The sequence below is a fragment of the Aegilops tauschii genome, chromosome 5, assembly GCF_002575655.3.
Source record: "Aegilops tauschii subsp. strangulata cultivar AL8/78 chromosome 5, Aet v6.0, whole genome shotgun sequence".
Classification (NCBI taxonomy): domain Eukaryota; kingdom Viridiplantae; phylum Streptophyta; class Magnoliopsida; order Poales; family Poaceae; genus Aegilops; species Aegilops tauschii.
In genome coordinates this window covers 9,435,740-9,442,135 of record NC_053039.3, presented here as the reverse complement: position 1 = coordinate 9,442,135, position 6,396 = coordinate 9,435,740, and positions in this window count along the sequence as shown.

The window sequence follows — 6,396 nt, the reverse complement described above, 5'->3', positions numbered from 1 at the left end:
GGGGACACAAGTCCTTCGAGTGCACCAACAAGCGAACTATGATCTTCAACGATGATGGCACTTATGACTCGATGAGTGAAGAAGAAATGGAAGCCCTTGAGCACGTGGCCATGCACCGGCGCGTCAACGAAGATGAAGATGATCAAGTGTTTTGTGACAATGATTCAAGTCCTCTCTCTCTCGTGGTCTCCAAGGTCTTGACGCTCCAACACCATCAAGATGAAGACCAACGGTGCCACATCTTCAACACAAAAGCCAGCATCAACGGGCATTCCATGAAGGTCATTCATGTCTACTACGCAACCTTCTCCTTGTAGACGTTGTTGGGCCTCCAAGTGCAGAGGTTTGTAGGACAGTAGCAAATTTCCCTCAAGTGGATGACCTAAGGTTTATCAATCCGTGGGAGGCGTAGGATGAAGATGGTCTCTCTCAAACAACCCTGCAATCAAATAACAAAGAGTCTCTTGTGTCCCCAACACACCCAATACAATGGTAAATTGTATAGGTGCACTAGTTCGGCGAAGAGATGGTGATACAAGTGCAATATGGATGGTAGATATAGGTTTTTGTAAACTGAAAATACAAAAACAGCAAGGTAACAAGTAATAAAAGTGAGCGTAAACGGTATTGCAATGCTAGGAAACAAGGCCTAGGGTTCATACTTTCACTAGTGCAAGTTCTCTCAACAATAATAACATAATTGTATCATATAAATATCCCTCAACATGCAACAAAGAGTCACTCCAAAGTCACAAATAGCGGAGAACAAACGAAGAGATTATGGTAGGGTACGAAACCACCTCAAAGTTATTCTTTCCGATCAATCCATTGGGCTATTCCTATAAGTGTCACAAATAGCCCTAGAGTTCATAGTAAAATAACACCTTAAGACACACATCAACCAAAACCCTAAAGTCACCTAGATACTCCAATGTCACCTCAAGTATCCGTGGGTATGATTATATGATATGCATCACACAATCTCATATTCATCTATTGAACCAACACATAGAACCTCAAAGAGTGCCCCAAAGTTTCTACCGGAGAATCAAGACGAAAACGTGTGCCAACCCCTATGCATAGGTTCATGGGCGGAACCCGCAAGTTGATCACCAAAACATACATCAAGTGGATCAATAGAATACCCCATTGTCACCATGGGTATCCCACGCAAGACATACATCAAGTGTTCTCAAATCATTAAAAGACTCAATCCGATAAGATAACTTCAAAGGGGAAACTCAATCCATTACAAGAGAGTAGAGGGGGAGAAACATCATAAGATCCAACTATAATAGCAAAGCTCGCGATACATCAAGATCGTGCCAAATCAAGAACACGAGAGAGAGATCAAACACATTGCTACTGGTACATACCCTCAGCCCCGAGGGTGAACTACTCCCTCCTCGTCATGGAGAGCGCCGGGATGATGAAGATGGCCACCGGTGAGGGTCCCCCCCTCCGGCAGGGTGCCGGAACAGGGTCCCGATTGGTTTTTGGTGGCTACAGAGGCTTGTGGCGGCGGAACTCCCGATCTATTATGTTCCCCGATGGTTTTAGGGTATATGGAGATATATAGGCGAAAGAAGTCGGTAAGGGGAGCCACGAGGGGCCCATGAGGGTGGAGGGCGCGCCCAGGGGGGTGGGCGCGCCCCCCTGCCTCGTGCCTTCCTCGTTGCTTCCCTTACGTGCACTCCAAGTCCCCTGGATTGCTTCCGTTCCAAAAATAAATCTCCCGAAGGTTTCATTCCGTTTGGACTCCGTTTGATATTCCTTTTCTGCGAAACACCGAAACAAGGGAAAAACAGAAACTGGCACTGGGCTCTGGGTTAATAAATTAGTCCCAAAAATAATATAAAAGTGCATAGTAAAGCCCATTAAACATCCAAGATGGATAATATAATAGCATGAATACTTCATAAATTATAGATACGTTGGAGACGTATCAGCATCCCCAAGCTTAATTCCTGCTCGTCCTCGAGTAGGTAAATGATAAAAGAAAGAATTTATGAAGTGTGAATGCTAGCAGGTGCATAAGTTTGATCAATGATAATTTCAATCACCTTTTCTAGCATCATTATATGTCATAACAGTAGCTCAACTCATAGAACTTTGCATGATCAAGTAACAAACTATTCACATGTTAAAGTATAGATCATAAACTTTCTTGAAAACTAACAAACCGTGTTATTAGTCATCAAACAATCACAATTCATCTTATTTTCAGGAAGAGTCTATGTCAGAGCTTTGATTCAGCAAACTTCACATACTCAACTATCATTTAGTCTTCCATGATTGCTACCACTCAAAGCATATTTTTAGAACAAATAGTATTCATCGAACACAGAGAAAGATAGAGGCTTAATGTTTCGCCTCCCAACCTTTTACCTCAAGGGTAATGTCAACAGTAATAATTGATGATCAAATATATTTGAATGGCCATATATGCTTAGATCTTTCCATCATATGATGCTTGCCAACTAAAGAATAGGTTGGAATGAGAAGGAATACTACTGACTCTTGCATAAAAGTAAAAGATAGGCCCTTCGCAGAGGGAAGCAGGGATTTGCAGAGGTGCCAGAGCTCGAAGCTTTAAAACAGATATGAAAATAATTTTGAGAGGTATGCTTTCATTGTCAACATAGCGACCAAGAGTTCCCAATATCTTCCATACTACATACATTATAGGCGGTTCCCAAATAGAAAGGTAAAGATTTTTACTCCCCCTCCACCAACAATCATCAATCCATGGCTTGCCCGAAACAACGGGTGCCTCCAACTAACATCAAACCTGGGGGAGTTTTGTTTGCAATTATTTTTGATTTGATTTCGCTCTTTTGATCATGGGACTGGGCATCCCAGTTACCAGCCATTTTCTCGTGAATGATGAGTGGAGTCCACTCATCGTGAGAATAACCCACCTAGCATGGAAGATACTGCTAGCCCCTAGTCGCTACATGAGCGATTCGGGCATACAAAACAGATTATTATTTGAAGGTTTAGAGTTTGGCACATGCAAATTTACTTGGAACGGCAGGTAAATACCGCATATAGGTAGATATGGTGGACACTCATGGAAGAAACTTGGTTCAAGGAGTTTGGATGCACAAGCAGTATTCCCGCTTAGTACAGATATTTTGGCTAGCAAAGGATTCTAAATAGCAAGCACCACATGTTAGAGGATCCATGACAATATAACTTCTATACAAATATACCCAAGCATAACTCTTTATGTTGTCTTCCTTGTCCAACTTCAACTAATTTTCTCAGGTTTGAAAATAATTAATGAGGCTCACAATCATAGAAGATGTCCAAGATAGTATTATATGTGAAATCTCTCTTCCTTCAATATTCTTTCATGAATTGTTCAAGTGACTAATACAATGTTTGCTAACCTTCAATAAGTTTACCACCTCTACTTCTTATATGTGAAGGTATTACTCCCCATGGGAAAGGCATATGAAACATATATAATTTCAGATTGATGACATTCAAATCATTCAACCATTTACTCATAGGATATAAGTGAAGCACACGAGTAAATGACAAACTACTCCAAAAAGATATAAGTGAAGATCAATGAGTAGTTAAATAATTATGTAGCTATGTGAAGACTCTCTCTCATTTAAGAATTTCAGATCTTGGTATTTTATTCAAGCAGCAAGCAAAACAAAATAAAATAAAACAACGCTCCAAGCAAAACACATATCATGTGGTGAATAAAAATATAGCTCCAAGTGAAGTTACCGATGCACGAAGACGAAAGAGGGGATGCCATCCGGGGCATCCCGAAGCTTAGGCTCTTGGTTGTCCTTGAATATTACCTTGGAGTGCCTTGGGCATCCCCAAGCTTAGGCTCTTGCCACTCCTTATTCCATAGTCCATCGAATCTTTACCCAAAACTTGAAAACTTCACAACACAAAACTTAACAGAAAATCTCGTGAGCTCCGTTAGCGAAAGAAAACAAAACACCACTTCAACGTACTGTAATGAACTCACTCTTTATTTATATTGGTGTTAAACCTACTGTATTCCAACTTCTCTATGGTTTGTAAACTCTTTTACTAGCTATAGATTCATCAAAATAAGCAAGCAACACAATGAAAACAGAATCTGTCAAAAACAAAACAGTCTGTAGTAATCTGTATCAAACGTATACTTCTGGAATTCCAAAAATTCTAAAATAAATTGGTGGACCTGAGTAATTTTTCTAGTAATCATCTGCAAAAAGAATGAACTAAATAGCACTCTCCAGTAAAAAGTTTTAGCTAATCTCGTGAGGGCTAAAGTTTCTGTTTTTTACAGCATGATCATAAAGACTTCACCCAAGTCTTCCCAAAGGTTCTACTTGGCAGAAACACTAATTAAAATATAAAACCGCATCTAAAAAGAAGCTAGATGGATTATTTATTACTAAACAGAACCAAAAAGCAAAAAACTAAAATAAAATTGGGTTGCCTCCCAACAAGCGCTAACATTTAACGCCCCTAGCTAGGCATGATGATTTCAATGATGCTCACATAAAAGATAAGAATTGAAATATAAAGAGAGAATCATGAAGAATATGACTAGCAAATTTAAGTCTAACCCAATTCCTATGCATAGGGATTTTGTGAGCAAATAACTTATGGGAACAATAATCAACTAGCATAGGAAGGTAAAACAAGCATAACTTCAAAACCTTAAGCACATAGAGAGGAAACTTGATATTATTGCAATTCCTACAAGCATATATTCCTCCCTCATAATAATTTTCAGTAGAATCATGAATGAATTAAACAATATAACCAGCACCTAAAGCATTCTTTTCATGATCTACTTGCATAAAAAATTTACTACTCTCCACATAAGCAAAATTCTTCTCATTCGGAATAGTGGGAGTATCATAAGAGACTTGAATACTATAAATTGTTTCCACATTAAAAGAGTAATGTTCAGAAAAAGGGTACTCATAATCATGACAAGTTTTATAAATATAATCATCACTACTCTTTATAACATAAGTTTTATCACAATAATCATCATAAGTAGCAACTTTGTTCTCATCATAATCGATTGAAACCTCTTTCAAGATAGTAGACTCATCACTAAATAAAGTCATGACCTCTCCAAATCCACTTTCATAAATATTATAAGATTCAACATCCTCCAAAATAGTGGGATCATTACTTCCTAAAGTTGACACTCTTCCAAACCCACTTTCATCAATATAATCATCATAGGTAGAAGGCGCGCATGCTATCATCATAACAACTTTGCATATCAAAACTTGGGAGGCTAAAGATATCATCTTCATTAAACGTAGCATCCCCAAGCTTGGGACAAACATTAATTGCAGCAAATATATTCTCAAAAACATCATCTTCATCAAACATAGCATCCCCAAGCTTGGGCCTTTTCATATCATAAGCATAATCACTCTCATCATTAATAGTATGGATAGCACCAATAGTATAGCAATTATCATATTCTTCCAAGAAAGTGCCAAAAAGATTTTCAAGATCATAAGAAGTATCATTATCTTCCCAATCATAATCATCACAACAAACAATAGGCATAACGAGATCATCATCAAGTGCATCATCTTCCACAATTATTTTTGATTCATTTTCATGAGGCACACCAATAATAGGAGCAACATTATTTGGGAGAGATATCTTTTTACCTCTCTTCCTTTTCCTTTTCTTCTTCTTCACCACATCATGTGTGGGTTCAATCATCTTTCTGAAGCTCCTTATTAATGAAATTGGTTGAATAGAAGGCTCCTCCTCGTTACCTGATTCATCATAAGAAATAATAGGAGGGTATTGGGAAGTCTCTCCCCTTTCATTAGTATTCTCTTCATCTTCTATTTGTTTTCTTTTCTTTATGTAATTGTCAATATAAGGATTTTCAATGCAATTCACCGCACAATACATATAAATTTCCTCTAGATCAAAACCAAGAAGTTTGTGACGGGCAAATACTGGAAGATAGTTAGTTATACGTTTCATTTCTTCATAACCCATAAGCAAACTAAGTTCATTATGATGTGCAAGGGAAATCAAGTCATCACAATTTTTGGAAACGATTAGATCATGAAACAATTTGCATCGGATAGTTAAATGACCACGTTCATTGCAAAGTTCACAAGTACGGCCAAGAAAATTTAAATTTTCAGCACAAACATCTAGCCTTTCTTGCAACAATTTAGTTTCTAAATGCTTATGCCTCTTGCAATATCTATCTTCCCTATTTGGTGTGTACTTGCAAACCCAATGCACTCCACAAAAATTGACATGTTTATAGGAGACATTTTCATCATAACTAGTGCAATCATCATTAGTACTATGGATATTCAAAGAGTTCATACTAACAACATTGAAATCATGCTCATCATTCAAAGATTTAGTGCC